This window comes from Lathyrus oleraceus, chromosome 1, assembly GCF_024323335.1.
Source record: "Lathyrus oleraceus cultivar Zhongwan6 chromosome 1, CAAS_Psat_ZW6_1.0, whole genome shotgun sequence".
Lineage (NCBI taxonomy): Eukaryota > Viridiplantae > Streptophyta > Magnoliopsida > Fabales > Fabaceae > Lathyrus > Lathyrus oleraceus.
Window position 1 is genome coordinate 145,636,269 of NC_066579.1, and position 18,233 is coordinate 145,654,501.

Genomic DNA, 18,233 nt, shown 5'->3' on the forward strand with positions numbered 1-18,233 from the left:
GGAAAACTCACTGGGGAGACAGAGACTCTGGGGAAAAGGGTTGTGCGTAAGCCAAACTACGATTTAAAAACCACTGGGGGACTCAAGGGATTTCCATGAAAAATAAATCAATGGAAAAACTCAGTTGGGGAACACGATGAACATCTTTAGGGGAAACATGTAGATTAGAACAGAGCTGAAGTACTCGAACCAGGAAGGCAACAACGATCTCACTAAGGAAATGCGCACTCAAACTCAACTGGGGAAGAAAAGATTTTCAACACATGAGGAGAAGAAATCTATTATCCATTACCAATTACTGGGTAAGAATAAACTGCTGAGAAAAGCCAAAATAGGATTTACAACTACCAATTACTGGGCAGAAGACCAAAGAGAGAGAATATCCGTCACTGGTTAAACTGAACATATCAAGGATAGACTCAAAGGAAAGAAAATCCGTCATCGGTTAGGATGAACATATTAAGGATTTAACTTGTCTGGGGATTCCAGGAAGGATATCTGTCACCGGTTAAGATGAACATATCAAGGATAAACTGCCTGCAAAAGTAGGAATTATATCTATCGAAATACTGGATAGAATACCGAAAAGAGAATATCTGTCATCGGTTAGGATGAACATATCAAGGATAGACTTAGAGGAAAGAAATAGGAATTACATCTATCAATTACTGGATAGAATACCAAAAAGAGAGTATCTATCACCGGTTAGGATGAACATATCAAGGATATACTCTGCAAAAGGGGATAAAAGTAGGATTTACAACTATCGGTTACTGGGTAGAATACCACAAAGAGAAGGAAATCTGTCACCGGTTAGGATGAACATATCAAGGATTAACTCTTTGGGGAACAAAGTAGGGATTACAACTACCGGTTACTGGGCAGAAGACCAAAAAGAGAAGAATATCCGTCACCGATTAGGATGAACATATCAAGGATAAACTCAAGCAAGGGAAGAAAATATCCGTCATCAGTTAGGATGAACATATCAAGGTTATACTTCCTGGGAGACATGAAAACGAATCCGCTGGGGGAGTAAGGTTACCTTTGTCGGGTATTGGGTAAAAGTGACAAACATGAGAAGAATATTACCAGTTACTGGGTAATAGGCTCTCAGGGGACCAAAAGCTTCTATCTAGGCAAGATCTAGAAAGAAAAGGTTAATCAAAGGACTCAACCCAATAAGGATGCAACTCAAGGGGAGTGGTTCCATCCAGATAATTAACTGGGGAGGAAGCTGAAGTAATAATCATCCACGAGGAGATAACTCAGTGGGGAAGGGAGAAAGGTTAAAGTCTTTCTGCTTAATGGGTTGACACTCTACAATTGAAAGAGGACATACGGACCAAATCTGCATGGGGAAAAAAGTATATTTCCATAGCAAAGGATCAAAACGAACAATGAATCACAAAGTGCAATAATGAAATTATATGAGTGTATATGTACATGTATATGTATATGTATATGTATATGTATATGTATATGTGATGATTATGCTGACAAGACGATCACAAAGGATACAAGTGTCACTGATTTGAATCATCAATAGAACCCCTGGCCAATCCTCACAGGAGGGAAACAATTGTTGGAGAAAAACAAATAAACGCCTTGAAGACTCAATCCAGGCTGGGTAAAGCACAAGGAGAGGGAATTGCTGAGGAAATTGCTACAAACTCTTTGGGAACTTTAGGTTAACACCATATCAAGTGGTAGACAATGATGCAGGGGACTAACACAATAGCTGTGATCGCTCGACTGGGTGAGTCGAGAATGGGATACAAACTGCAAGTGCACAGTTCTATCGCGTAGTTTTAAAAGATATCGATCCCACAGGGACTTATGAATCGATATACCGTTATCTAAGGTTACTACGTAAATCTAAGGTGAAAATGTTTGATTGTTTGGGAAAAACTAAGAGCTAAACTAATATCTAGATTAAATATTAATAAGACGGATATCGGTATGTAGTTCGTCAAAACTAGGGAATCAAGTCTTTGTCGGTTTCTTAGTTTTAAAATGAATCGTTTCGGTTAACTTTATTGGTTAAAGGTTCTATCTCAAACTCTCGCTCTGTTGAATAAACCATGATTTTATATTAATGTTGCTGTCACTTATAATTAAGTCAAAAACCATATTTTGAAAACAATAAAGTTGCAGAAACTCTTTTTAAGAAAATACTGACCGTTTTAAACACCCTTATCTCAAACTCTCGCTCTGTTGACTTAGGTTATATAATTAAATCCAAATGCTTAACTCTCGTCCTCACATTCAATCTTTAAAAATACTTTTTGGAAAAGGCCAGAATTTAATTAACTCTAAAACTTGCTCTCGCCCTGATCTAGAATTAATGCCTAACTTACACTGTCCAGTTAAAATCTCAAACTCTCGCTCTATTGATTTTAACTTCTTTATGTCTTTTACTTTTGTAAAAAATCTTGTTATTAAACCTGTAAGTTGAGACCGTAAAAAGATTGATTTTGATTTTAAGTTTAGATAGACCGACTCAGTCTTGATCCCTTATTCTGCTTACTTTACATACCGATACCTAGGCAAATTAGCCAGACATGCTAAATGAGTAAGAATTTATATCATGCATAAACAGACTCATTCCAGGCAGATAATATAGATAAATAATAAAACAAAATATTAAATAACGATTAAAGAACCTGAATGCGTAATACAATGGTCTTGAACACTCCACCACAAGCCGGTAGGATTTGTTCTTGGATTCTTCAATTAAACAGTAAATTAAATCAAGGAAATAAAACTGGAATATAACGTAAGGTTAAATCCAGTATAAAGTTGCACAATAGTTTCCGGTGTAGAAACTATTATGCGAAAAAATATCTAAAAGTTAAAATTGGAAAGGTAAATTTGTAAGGGAAAAAAGAATGTAAAGCTTGCAAAAGAAATAAATAAAATAAACAATGCTGGAAAAGAAAAAATAAGCAAAAGGCGTGAAAAGAAAATTTGGCAGAGCTTCGGTGTGTGTAGACGGCAGAGAGAGGAGACTTCTTTTAGGTTTTAAGGTAGCTATTTATAGTAGTGCTACTAACTGCCTTTTTCTTTTCCACGAGTCTTCAGCATAGCTAAATACATGGCTTGGGAATAGGACACGAAGTCCTCAACGTTACTTCCATTCTTCTGAGAGCGTAACTTGCGCCAAAAAGCTAGTGGACTGGTGTGACGCTCGTCACACCATGTGTGACGTCCGTCACAAGGCTACTTCGCGTGACGCTCGTCACAACCCTTGTGACGCCCGTCACAGGGGCAACGTGCGCTTTCTTTGGGCTGGGCTTGGTCTTGGTTATTTGTTTCCTTTTTATTGCTTTTTACACCTCCTTTTCTTCCCTTTTTCACTTTTGCTTCAAAATGGATACCTGACATAAATAGCAAGGAAATACTACATAATATCTGATAAAATGAGATAAACTAAAGTAAATGATAATATAATCTAATAGAATTAAGTCTTAAAATGTGATATAATTTCGTGTTATCAAACTCCCCCATACTTAAATCTTTGCTTGTCCTCAAGCAAAATTCAGTATAGAACTTGTTAAAAGTTTTAGCCAGATGAAATTTCAAAGCACACATCAATTCGTACTAGGTTGCAAATGGATTTTTGTTTAGGAGGACTTGAGTTTAATCTTGACATCAACAACTACCGTTACAACTTAGATAACCCTACCTTATGCAAATTAGTTCAAGTACCCTATGATAGCTATCCTGGTTCCTTTAGTCTTATTTTACCCGTTTTCATTCTAGCGAAATCACATTAAGCCCTTTATCTTTTCGCGCACATAGTGGAGTGGCCGGTTAGTGATTATGATCCGCTTTTAGCTAGAAGTTCTGGTACATAAGTCGGATAACTTCATTATTCAGTCCATTGCAAATTGCGGGGGATCGAACCGTAGTCCGCCCTACCAAGTTCAGTACCAGATTCCTACTGAACCAATTCATAATGGATCTTTCGTATTGTGCTTTTGCATGATCTGCAACCTTTAGATTAAATGATCTGGTAAGGATCACCTAATTTACTTAGTGCATTTCTTGATATATTTATATATTTTAGGTTACTTTGGGGATCATTCACTTATATTCATCGGCCCTCCACGTAGTTTGCTATTAAGATGGTGCTGACTTCTGTATAAACTACTTGGGGTTGCCATAGAACTAAAAGTTCAAGGAATCGGTATAATAGGTACTTATCCTGATTTAACATATTGAGGTTCTCAGAGCGTTGTTATGGTAATGATTTTGTTTTGATTTCACTCAAATTTTATAAAGTAAGCAACCTTTATACTTATTGGGTGTGTTAAAATTTTTTTTGTTATGGCTCAAGAAAATTGAGGGGAATAGATAATAAGAATTTTTCACACTAGGGACTTGACTTAAAATAAATATATTTTATAATATTTTTTTTTTTTTTTTCATAATAAGGAAGGGAAATAACAATGAAAGGGAAAATAACATACTTGAAAAATGGTAATAGGAAGAATATTGTTTCCCCCCCATACTTAAACTAAACATTGTCCTCAATGTTTTAAGGGAAAGAAATACAAAATGGAAATGTAAAGAAAATAACAACTAAGGCTGCCTTCCGCTTCTGGTTCTTGGACCTGGTGATCTTTGACGTATGTCTAAGTTGTCGAACCTGCTGAACAATTCAGTAAACCGCTGGTCGGTTATGGCATTCCGAGCGTCCTGTTGCTGTTGCATTTGACGCATCATCTGCATCATCTCTGCATTCTGTACCTGCATTCCATCGATAGCATCCATAATGTCGTCGTTGGTCGCAGGCCTTCTTCGTCGACGACGTTGGGAGGATGGGCCGGCTGCATTACTGGAAGGGTTGAGCGGGACTGATTGTTGTGTTGGCGGATGATCACCTTGTTCCATTTCTTCAAACTCATCTGTTTGCTGGTTTGTTTGTAAAGGCTCGGTGGTTTCAGGAGCGTTTAGATCATAGAGGTGGCGGTCGGGGTTTGTGACATCAGTTAGGGCGATATTTGGTAGAACAACGCTTGGGACAGCCTGGTTGTTCACCATAAGATAATATCCTCCGCCGACTCTGTTTTTAATCAGGCGGCTGGAGCGGCAATAGCTGATATCCATAGACAGGGGAGGTAGGGATTCTAAAGTTTGGAGTCTATCCCCTAGGTGTAGGCCAAGTGCTATGGAGGTTATTAATCCACCAATTATAAAGGGTTGCCGGCCTCTAGCACATAAGGTGCGGATATGATGAAAGAGAAAAGAGGCGGCGTTTACCTGAGTATCCGGTTCGAAAACGCATTGGAGGAAAAATAGCTCCTTTGAGTTGACCTTGCTGTTGTTTGGTCTTCCAAAAATTGTGTTTTGCAAGATGCGGATGAAGTACCGGATAGTGGGGTTATGTATATGGGAGAGAAGGAGTTCTTCCCAGTTGTAGGTATCTATACCGGTAATTTTCTTAAAAAGGCCAAAAACGCCAACTGTGTTCCAGTTTGAGTTTGGAGGGATTCTGGGATGTACCTGACCTTCTATGGGAAATTGTAACATGGTACTCAATTGGTTTTGGGTTAAGGAGTACTCAGTGTTGAACATGCGGAAGGTTGCGGTACCGGTTAAAAATTCGTCTTCACCGGCGGGAGTGGTGTAGTCGTATGAACTTAAGAATTCTAAGGTTAGGGACGGGTAGGTGGGTTGATTATGAGTGCAAAGGAAGGTTAAGTCGGCTAGGCGGAGCATCCATTCGATACCTTGGAGTAATCCTAATTGTTGTAAACAAGTTAAATCGGGGTACCTGGTGGAAGCGACGCCTCGCTGTTGGAAACGTTCGAATTGCTCTTGCTGGTAGTTGTCATCTCCGGATCGGAAGATGATATTTCCGAAATTTTGATTTCCCGCCATTGTGATGAATTTTTGAAGGGATGATTTGGAATAAAATGTATTTGATATGAGAGAATTGTTTTGTGGTGAATGAGGGAAGTTTTGGTAGGTATTTATAGGAGAAGGATTGGAAGATAGAAAGAAAAAGTGGTTGAAGAGTAATTAAGTGTGGTAAATGAAAAATGAATGGGGAATGTAAAAAATCAAAGTGTAACGTTCGTCTCCAACGGCTCCCTAACGTTCACATGTCTGAGGGGCGTTACGCTCGTCACAAGGCTGTGACGTTCGTAACAGGCGTTTTGCGTGCCGTTCGTCATGGAGTGTGTGACGCTCGTCACACAGTCCTTTTTGGCAAGGCTTCAGTAGCGCTTCACAGAATTACTTTGGTAGCGTATTTTAATGTTTCATTTTGCTTATGATCATTTTTTAGTCTGCAGTTTTAATGTATTGTGCACGCTTACTTGCTTTGTATAATAATAATAATAGGTAACAACAGTAGAGCATAATAGCCATTGCATAATAAAATTAACTAAACAGCTTCAATAAGAATGATCATAATGTATTACAGGGAAGGAAAACAATGAAATGAAATAGAAATAAACATGAATTCAAACAACATTAATGAAAAATCTAGCCTAAAACTAAATAACTTAGAAAGAAATAACTAAATTCCATCTATCTTCGGATCTCTGGCCGGAGGGGCAAAAGAGTTAACATGATGCCGTAACATACGTAACTGACTTGCCATGCTGCTCATGTATTCTAGGATTTCAAGTCTCAAGTTATGGAAATCTTCCCTGAGGGCGTCTTGTTCTGACATCAAGGCTTCAATGACGGTTTTAATATCTGTTCCTGGCATATGATGTCGGAGATCAGGCATGGCTGATTCTTCGGTCAGGACAGGCTGAGGGGGAGGATCAATATCATAGTAGCCGGAAGGTGTCTGAGGGTCAGATTCAGCAAGAGAGATATGGTCAACATAGTGCTCATAGTCATCACAAATCTCATAATCCTGGATGGATTCAGTGGATCCAGCAGGAGTTGGGGTTTCATTCAGGTTATAGAGCCAGTTCCTTTGGTTATGAACACTAGTTCTAGGATCGGGCATGGTGAATAGGCAGAGAACCTGGTTATCAATAATAAGCTCGAACTCATCAGACCCTATGTTTGCTATAAACATAGTGTTGAAGAGGAAGGGTATACTCATAGTAGTAATGCCACAAAAAGGGCTAAGGTCAAGCATAGGCTGACGTAATCCAATAGCATTACCTATCATAGTGATCAAACCGCCTATTCTAATGGGTGCTCGCTCATCCTGGATAAGGTGGTCCAAATTAGCTAACATAAAAGTAGCACCGTTTACTGGACGGTTCTGGGAAGCACAAAATATGATGAAGAGTTCATCACGTGAAACTGAAGTACTATTTGGCTTCTTCCCAAATAAAGTGTGGGTCAGGATCTTATGGAAATAGCGAAAAGCCGGGTTATGTATGTTTCCAGAGAGAAACTCATGTTCTTCGGGCTCATCATTTCCAGTCAGCTTACCCCAAAAGTGTTCAAGCTCTCTATATTCAAAAAGTTCTTCCTGGCTTACAGTGAATGTATCAAAGGAGGTAGGAAAACCCAAAAGGTTGGTGAAGTCTCTAATATTAAATTGGTACTCCATATTGAACATTCTGAACTGGATAAAACCTCTGCTAATTCCTTTTCCATGGCTGGGTAGATAGATTAATGAACTAAGGAATTCTAGTGTGAGTCTCCGGTAGGTGGTGAAATGTCTCAGGATAGGGGAGGTCTCCCATCCTATCTGATTCAGCAAAAACAGGACACTCTGTCTCAATCCAAGGGCAGTCATAGCCCAATCATCAGCATATAAACTAGGTAGCATCTCTCTAGCGGCTAGTTCTTCAAACTTTCGTTTCTGAGCCATTCCTCTGAACTTGATACCCATACGATCAGAATGTCCCATCTGGTTAGTGTTAGCTAGAGAAAAGAAACATGAGTTTAAGTCAGGATTTGGCCAAATGCCGAAAGAAGAAAAGAATTATTATTATTATATATATATATATATATATATTTTTTTTTTTTTTTTTTTTATAAATCAATAATGAATACTAAATAGAAATTAAAAGAATAATTAAGAGAAAAATAGGGAAATGATAATAATAATAGAATAATAAAATAACAAATTAATTTTGTGGGTTGTCTCCCACTAAGCGCTTTGTTTAAATGTCGCAAGCTCGACAAAGAAACTGTTAAATATAGTCTATGAGTCCTGGGGGCATTTCGTCTAAGTGTAGAATTTGCGAATCCTCGTTGGTTTCCGCATAGTGATAATGTTTCAGACGTTGCCCGTTTACGGTGAACGGTTCTGTAGATTGTCCTTTTATTTCTACCGCTCCACTGGGAAAGATTTTAGTGATATGAAAAGGTCCTGACCATCTGGATCGTAGTTTTCCCGGGAATAACTTTAGTCTAGAGTTAAATAAAAGTACTGCGTCGCCTTGCTTGAAGATTTTCCTTGATATACGCTTGTCATGCCATTGTTTTGTTCTTTCTTTATAGATTCTGGCATTTTCATAGGCGTCTCTTCTGAGTTCCTCTAATTCGTTTATGTCAAGGATTCTCTTTTCACCGGCGGCTTTATAATTCAAATTTAAATTTCTAATAGCCCAATAGGCTTTATGTTCTAATCCTACCGGGAGGTGACAGGATTTTCCATAAATGAGCTTAAATGGGGTCGTCCCTATGGGAGTTTTATAAGCAGTTCGGTATGCCCATAAAGCTTCTGGTAATTTCAATGACCAATCTTTCCTTGAAGTGGCGACCGTTTTTTCTAGTATTTGCTTGATTTCTCTGTTAGATACTTCCACTTGTCCACTGGTTTAAGGGTGGTAAGGTGTTGCTATCCTATGTCTCACTCCATATTTAAGTAGTAATTTTTCGAGTACCTTGGATATAAAGTGTGATCCACCATCACTGACTACTATTCTTGGGATGCCAAATCTCGGAAATATTATATTTTTAAAGAGTCTAGTTACTACTCGGGTGTCATTTGTTGGAGAAGCTATAGCTTCGATCCATTTTGATACGTAGTCAACTGCCACGAGTATGTATTTGTTACCGAAAGAGGATGGGAAAGGTCCCATGAAGTCTATCCCCCACACGTCAAAAATCTCTACTTCCAAAATACCTTTTTGTGGCATCTCGTCACGTCTAGATATGTTTCCCGTGCGTTGACATCTGTCACACTCCTTAATGGCCTCATGTACGTCCTTCCATATAGTTGGCCAATAAAAGCCAGCTTGTAGGATTTTAGAGCAGGTTTTGGATGTACTTGTGTGACCACCATAAGGCGCAGAGTGACAGTGTTGGATTATATTTTCTACCTCTTCTTCGGGTATACATCGACGGAAAATACCATCGGGGCCTCTTTTGAAAAGTAAGGGATCATCCCAGTAATAGTGTTTTATGTCGTGGAAGAATCGTTTCTTCTACTGGTAAGATAAAGTAGGTGGAACTATTCCGGCAGCTAAATAATTGACTAGATCAGCGTACCATGGTGTGACAGATATAGCTAAGGTGGTTTCTACTTGCATGTCGGAGTTGTTCTCTTCCAAAGTAGCTATGAGTTTATCATACGAGAAATCATCATTAATGGATGTTCTTTCCGGTTCAAGGTTCTCAAGTCTAGAGAGATGGTCTGCTACTACGTTTTCAGTTCCTTTCTTGTCCTTGATTTCTAAGTCGAATTCTTGTAGTAACAAGATCCATCTTAGAAGTCTAGGTTTAGCATCCTTTTTTGTTAAAAGGTACCTGATAGCAGCGTGATCAGTGCAAACTATTATTTTGGCTCCTACCAGGTAGGAACGAAATTTATCTAGCGCAAATACCACTGCTAGGAGTTCTTTCTCGGTTGTGGCATAATTCATCTGTGCTTCATCCAGGGTTCTGCTAGCGTAATATATAACGTGAAGCTTTTTATCCTTTCTTTGTCCTAAAACAGCACCTACAGCATAATCACTGGCATCGCACATTATTTCGAATGGTTCATTCCAGTCTGGTGTCTGCATAATGGGTGCGGAGATCAATGCTTGTTTAAGAGTTTGAAATGCTTTTAAACAGTTATCGTCGAATATGAATTCAGCATCTTTCATCAACAGTCCGGTTAAGGGTTTAGTTATCTTAGAGAAGTCTTTGATGAATCGTCGGTAAAAACCGGCGTGTCCTAAAAAGCTTCGTACTTCTCTCACAGTTCTTGGGGGTTGAAGATTTTCGATTACCTCTATTTTGGCTTTGTCTACTTCAATTCCTCTGTTCGAGATGATGTGTCCTAAAACAATGCCTTCTTGTACCATAAAGTGGCACTTTTCCCAATTAAGTACTAAGTTTACTTTTACACATCGCTCAAGAACTCTTTCCAGGTTTTCAAGGCATTCTTCGAAACTTTGTCCGTATACAGAAAAGTCATCCATAAATACTTCCATGATGTTTTCGAGAAAGTCGGTGAATATTGCCATCATGCATCTTTGAAAAGTTGCAGGGGCATTACACAGACCAAACGGCATTCGTCTATAAGCGAAGGTACCAAAAGGGCATGTGAATGTTGTCTTTTCTTGGTCATCAGGGTGAATTGGTATTTGAAAGAAGCCTGAATAACCGTCTAAATAACAGAAATGTGAATGTTTAGCTAATCGTTCTAACATTTGGTCAATGAATGGTAAAGGGAAATGATCTTTTCGGGTTGCTTTGTTTAGTTTCCTATAATCAATGCACATTCTCCATCCCGATTCGATTCGTTTAGTTATAGTTTCTCCTTTTTCGTTTTCAATAACGGTTATGCCTCCTTTCTTTGGTACAACGTGTACAGGACTAACCCATTTGCTATCAGATATCGGATATATAATACCTACTTCTAATAACTTGGTTATTTCTTTCTTTACTACCTCACTTAGGATCGGATTCAGTCTTCTCTGGTGTTCCCTAGAGGTTTTACAGTCTTCTTCTAACATGATGCGGTGCATACAAATAGAAGGGCTTATTCCTTTGAGATCGGTGATGTGGTATCCTAGTGCGGTTGGATATTTTCTTAAGATATGTAGGAGTTTTTCTGTTTCGAGTCTTCCTAGATCTGCATTAACTATCACAGGTCGTTCAAGTTCTAAGTCTAGGAATTCATATCTCAGATTTTTGGGAAGTGTTTTCAAATCAGGGGTTGGTTTGTTAAGACACTGCGTAGGATCCAGTGTTATTGCTAAGCATTGTTTAGATTTGTCCTCTAAAAGATAGTCTGATGATTTGTCTTCTCCTGACTCTGCTTCTTTTATGCATTCATCGATGATATCCATGAAATAACATGTATCTTCTATTGCAGGTGCTTTCAAGAATTGGGAAAGAATGAATTCAATTTTCTCTTCACCTACTTCGAAGGTGAGTCGTCCTCGTTTTACGTCTATGATTGCACCGGCAGTTGCTAAGAATGGTCTTCCTAGTATAATAGGTGTCGTATCATCTTCTCTAATGTCCATAATTGTGAAGTCAGTGGGAATGTAAAACTGACCTATGCGTACGGGAACGTTTTCGAGGATTCCTACAGGATATTTGATGGAACGATCTGCTAATTGCACAGACATTTTGGTCGGTCTTAATTCTCCCATTTCCAGTTTCTTACATATGGATAAAGGCATAACGCTAATTCCGGCTCCTAAATCGCATAAGGCTTTGTCGATGACAAATTTTCCTATGTGACAGGGTATAGAGAAACTACCCGGATCCTTGAGTTTAGGGGGCATGTTTTGGATTATAGCGCTACATTCGGCTGGGAGTGTAACGGTTTCGCTATCCTCAAGTTTCCTCTTATTAGAAAGAATTTCTTTTAAGAATTTAGCATATGAGGGCATCTGCGTAATAGCTTCGGTAAACGGAATTGTAACGTTTAATTGTTTAAGGAGATCGACAAATTTTCTAAATTGGCCTACATCTTTGGTTTTAACAAGCCTTTGAGGGTAAGGTATAGGTGGTTTGTAAGGTGGTGGAGGTACATAAGGTTCCTTCTTTTCTAGGGTTTCCTTATTACTCTCTTCCTTTTCCTTAGGTTCACTTTCCTCAGTAGATTTCTTAGGGTTTTGGTTTTCTATCCTTGGGTCAGACGGTCCTTCCACTTCCGTTCCACTTCTTAATATAATTGCATGAGCTTGGCTTCTCGGATTGGGTTGGGGCTGTCCAGGGAATGTACCAGTTGGTGCAGCAGTAGGTGCTTGTTGTTGAGCTACTTGAGATATTTGCGTTTCCAGCATTTTGTTATGGGTAGCCAAGGCATCTACTTTGCTTGCTAGTTGTTTAAGTTGTTCGCCAGTGTGTATGTTCTGGTTTAAGAAATCTTTATTGGTTTGTTGTTGGGAAGCTATAAAGTTTTCCATCATGATTTCCAAGTTGGATTTTCTAGGGGTATTATTGTTAGGATTCGGTTTCTGATATCCCGGAGGTATAGATGGGGCTTGACTTGGAGACTGTCCAGGTGCGTATAAAGCATTATTACTCTTATATGAGAAGTTTGGATGGTTCTTCCAATTTGGGTTATAGGTATTCGAATAGGGGCTTCCTTGAGCATAGTTTACTTGCTCTGTTTGGATTCCAGTCAAGAGTTGACATTCCGCCGGAGTGTGGCCTTGGATTCCACAGACCTCGCAATTCTGAGTTATAGCAACCACGGCTGCTGGAGGCGATACGTTTAAACTTTCAATCTTCTGGACCAAAGCATCCACTTTTGCATTAACGTGATCAAGGTTACTTATCTCGTACATGCCAGTTTTCGGTTGAGGTTTTTCCACATTCGTTCGTTCGGTTCCCCACTGATAGTGGTTTTGGGCCATACTCTCGATAAGCTGGTAAGCATCAGCATAAGGTTTATTCATTAGTGCACCACCTGCAGCGGTGTCTATTGTTAACCTTGTGTTGTATAAGAGACCATTATAAAATGTGTGAATTACTAACCAGTCTTCCAAACCATGGTGTGGGCAAAGTCTCATCATGTCTTTGTATCTTTCCCATGCTTCGAAAAGAGACTCGTTGTCTTTCTGTTTAAATCCGTTTATCTGGGCTCTTAACATAGCTGTTTTGCTTGGCGGAAAATATCGGGCAAGAAAAACTTTCTTCAACTCGTTCCATGTGGTGACTGAGTTGGAAGGAAGAGATTGAAGCCATCTTCTAACGCTATCTCTTAATGAGAAAGGAAAAAGACGAAGTCGAATTGCCTCTGAAGTGACACCATTAGCTTTAACAGTATCAGCGTATTGGACAAATACGGATAAATGAAGGTTTGGATCTTCGGTAAGATTTCCAGAGAATTGGTTCTGTTGCACAGCCTGCAACAACGAAGGTTTAAGTTCAAAGTTGTTTGCTTCGATTGCGGGCGGAGCAATACTTGAATGCGGTTCATCTTGCGATGGAGCGGCGTAATCTCTAAGAGCACGAGCTGGTTCTGCCATCTCGGTTAAAGAAGGAAAATCTTTGAGATCAGGAAGGTCTATAGGAGGGAGATTGTTTTCAGCACGATATTCCCGAATTCGTCGTAAGACTCGGAGATATAGTTCGATATCGTTGATTCGTAAATAGAGCGGTTCGCCTTGAGAGCGAGTGCGTGGCATACAAATCAACGAAAGAAAGAAAATAGAAGAAAAAGAAACCTTAGTCTCTACAGCGTAACGGAAGAGTTACGATATCGATTGAATAAAAGTCCCCGGCAACGGCGCCAAAAACTTGATCGCTCGACTGGGTGAGTCGAGAATGGGATACAAACTGCAAGTGCACAGTTCTATCGCGTAGTTTTAAAAGATATCGATCCCACAGGGACTTATGAATCGATATACCGTTATCTAAGGTTACTACGTAAATCTAAGGTGAAAATGTTTGATTGTTTGGGAAAAACTAAGAGCTAAACTAATATCTAGATTAAATATTAATAAGACGGATATCGGTATGTAGTTCGTCAAAACTAGGGAATCAAGTCTTTGTCGGTTTCTTAGTTTTAAAATGAATCGTTTCGGTTAACTTTATTGGTTAAAGGTTCTATCTCAAACTCTCGCTCTGTTGAATAAACCATGATTTTATATTAATGTTGCTGTCACTTATAATTAAGTCAAAAACCATATTTTGAAAACAATAAAGTTGCAGAAACTCTTTTTAAGAAAATACTGACCGTTTTAAACACCCTTATCTCAAACTCTCGCTCTGTTGACTTAGGTTATATAATTAAATCCAAATGCTTAACTCTCGTCCTCACATTCAATCTTTAAAAATACTTTTTGGAAAAGGCCAGAATTTAATTAACTCTAAAACTTGCTCTCGCCCTGATCTAGAATTAATGCCTAACTTACACTGTCCAGTTAAAATCTCAAACTCTCGCTCTATTGATTTTAACTTCTTTATGTCTTTTACTTTTGTAAAAAATCTTGTTATTAAACCTGTAAGTTGAGACCGTAAAAAGATTGATTTTGATTTTAAGTTTAGATAGACCGACTCAGTCTTGATCCCTTATTCTGCTTACTTTACATACCGATACCTAGGCAAATTAGCCAAACATGCTAAATGAGTAAGAATTTATATCATGCATAAACAGACTCATTCCAGGCAGATAATATAGATAAATAATAAAACAAAATATTAAATAACGATTAAAGAACCTGAATGCGTAATACAATGGTCTTGAACACTCCACCACAAGCCGGTAGGATTTGTTCTTGGATTCTTCAATTAAACAGTAAATTAAATCAAGGAAATAAAACTGGAATATAACGTAAGGTTAAATCCAGTATAAAGTTGCACAATAGTTTCCGGTGTAGAAACTATTATGCGAAAAAATATCTAAAAGTTAAAATTGGAAAGGTAAATTTGTAAGGGAAAAAAGAATGTAAAGCTTGCAAAAGAAATAAATAAAATAAACAATGCTGGAAAAGAAAAAATAAGCAAAAGGCGTGAAAAGAAAATTTGGCAGAGCTTCGGTGTGTGTAGACGGCAGAGAGAGGAGACTTCTTTTAGGTTTTAAGGTAGCTATTTATAGTAGTGCTACTAACTGCCTTTTTCTTTTCCACATGTCTTCAGCATAGCTAAATACATGGCTTGGGAATAGGACACGAAGTCCTCAACGTTACTTCCATTCTTCTGAGAGCGTAACTTGCGCCAAAAAGCTAGTGGACTGGTGTGACGCTCGTCACACCATGTGTGACGTCCGTCACAAGGCTACTTCGCGTGACGCTCGTCACAACCCTTGTGACGCCCGTCACAGGGGCAACGTGCGCTTTCTTTGGGCTGGGCTTGGTCTTGGTTATTTGTTTCCTTTTTATTGCTTTTTACACCTCCTTTTCTTCCCTTTTTCACTTTTGCTTCAAAATGGATACCTGACATAAATAGCAAGGAAATACTGCATAATATCTGATAAAATGAGATAAACTAAAGTAAATGATAATATAATCTAATAGAATTAAGTCTTAAAATGTGATATAATTTCGTGTTATCAAGCTGCTCAAAATCAGGAGTAACTCTGACGACATGCGGGGAATCAAAATTCTGCCGAAGCCGTGTTAACTGCTGAAATAACATGCCTACAACTCAAGGGAGGCCAACAAACTCGGTTGGGGAAACCAACAGAACTCGGTTATTGAAATGTTGTCGGGGATGAAACAAGGATTACACCCACTGCTTGGGGAGAACCAATACTGCTCCGTATTTAGGAGTTACCGCTCTTCAAACCGATGTTGATATTCCTTTAAATAGTATCGATTGCTTAAAGTAACTGTTTTTATATATTTAAGAAAATATGATTTTAATTTAAAATTTAATTTAAAAAATGACCATAATAAAATTTAAATCTATTTGGCTGAATTAAACAAGAGTAGAAACAATTGGATAAAAAACTCAACTTTATTTAATGGAATGGTAGTCTGTAAATGACAAGACTCCATAGATCTTTACAAAAGTTAAAAATGGTAATTTACATGGAAAAGAGCTATATTAAATACAATGATCACTAATCCTTCTACCAACTTTCGATATCCACTATGCTCTTGGCGACTTCATCGGAGATGGTGACTCAGAATTGACTGATTTGCTCAAGAATGTCTTAAAAACTGAAGATCAGCAGGATGCAGTTACTTGTCGTAATCCCTAATTTTTGCATAAATTGCCCCGAGGTAGGGTACTCAATTTATCGGGATGATTCTTTCTGATTTTATGTCTCTAATTTTTTCCTGGATCGCCCTTTCGAGTTTCAATCCACTGAGACGCTCATTTTTGCCTAAGCCGCCCTTTCAGGTTTTCAACTTAGCGAGTTGTTCTTTTCTTTTTAGGAGAAGTATTTCTTGACTGCATCTGCGTTCATAGGATGCATGGACTATTCACCATCCATAGTTGTAAGAATCAAAGCACCTCCTGAAAAGGCTCTCTTAACAACATACGGGCCTTCATAATTAGGAGTCCATTTTCCCCTAGAATATGGTTTGAAAGATAGGATCTTCTTGAGCACAAGGTCACCTTCTCTGAACACACGATGCCTGACCTTTTTATCAAAAGCTTTCTTCATCCTCTGCTGATATAACTGACCATGACACATGGCAGTTAGTCTCTTCTCTTCTATCAAGTTCAGCTGGTCAAACCTGGTCTGACACCATTCAGCTTCTGTCAACTTGGCTTCCATCATGACACGTAATGAGGGGATCTCAACCTCTACTGGGAGCACAACTTCCATGCCATAAACAAGTGAGAAAGGGGTTGCCCCTGTTGAAGTGCGGATGGATGTACGATGCCCATGCAAAGAAAATGGGAGCATCTCATGCCAATCTTTGTACGTCATTGAAATTCTGGTATTAGATATGAGATGTCGAAGGTAATGTCACGACACTAATATCTGAGTTATGCAAACAGGATAAAGATAAAGAATAGTAATGCAAGAGACATAAGCAATTGTTAACCCAGTTCGGTCCAACTCGCCTACATCTAGGGGCTACCAAGCCAGGAAGGAAATCCACTAAAATAGAATCAATTCAAAGACTCTTCGTACACTTCAACAAGTTACAGTGTTTCTCACCTAATCTCTACTCGTGCAATTTCTACCTAAGCACTCTTAGATATGAGAACCCACTCACTTCCCTACAATCACACCTGTGATCTTAAACAACAATCCCTTGAGAAAAGAAAATACTTTTCAATAACACACTCTTGATTTTACTTTATAGTTTCAATCAAGAAGACACACTCTTGATCTTGCTTAACAGCTTTGATCAAGAAGACACACACTTGATCTTGCTTCACAGCTTTGATCAAGTAGACACACACTCTTGCTTAACAGCTTTAGAGTGACAAATTACAACCACAAATCAGTCCAATTCAATCATCAAAAGATGACTTGAATGGCTTACAAGTCTCACGACTAAACAGAACACAAACCCTAGCTCTCTCTCTATATTTCGCTCAATATTGGTTGTGTTGTAAAACAAGTTTTCTAAGTCCCTTTTTATAGAAGCTTTCAGCTGGGCTTGGACATCTTGAAAACCCTTAATCTATTTTCCAACTAAATCTTTTCATAACAGCTGGTTAGATCTCCTTGGAAAATAAGTAAATCAGGTTGTAATCCATGATTGAATGCGCCAGGTAATCAGATCTTCAATCATACATAGATTGCCATTAATTGTGCAATCACAAAACACCAGACATTCATACTGAATGTTCTGTGTACAGGATGTCATGACATCGGGTCTGACATCCTGGAAAAATCCTGCATAATTCCATAATTCCTTTTATAGCTTCCAGCAGGTACACAAAGACATCAGGTGTCATGACATCGTGTATGATATCCTGATACAGTCCTGCATAATTATGTTTTTCATTTCAACTCCAGCAGGAACACAATATCAGAATCCATGGCATTGCATATCACATTCTGAAACAATCCTGCATGATTATGTTCTTGAACTCCAGCAGGTACATAGGATATCTTATGTTAAGACATCACACATAACATCTTGTGAACTCTCTTTGTTTTACCAAAATTGCTGCCAACACATAGAACCAATAGTCACAACCATTTTCTGAATAATCTTCTTGATGTTCTTATTTGCAGCTTCAACAGCCCCCTTCATCTTCGGTCTGTAGGGAGAAGAATTATGATATGCAATTTTGAAGTCTTTGCAAAGAGCTTCCACCATATTATTATTCAAGTTAGATCCATTGTCAGTAATGATCTTACTTGGCACACCATATCGACATATAATCCGATTCTTGATGAACCTCACAACAACTTGCTTAGTTACATTCACATATGATGTCGCTTCAACCTACTTTGTGATGTAATCAATAGCCACTAAAATGAAACA

General features: G+C 38.5%; 1 pseudogene; it reads left to right on the forward strand.

Annotated features, from left to right (window-relative positions):
* Positions 1-12,870: 12,870 nt before the first annotated feature.
* On the forward strand, positions 12,871-12,970 carry LOC127116416 (uncharacterized; annotated as a pseudogene).
* The last annotated feature ends 5,263 nt before the right edge of the window (positions 12,971-18,233 follow it).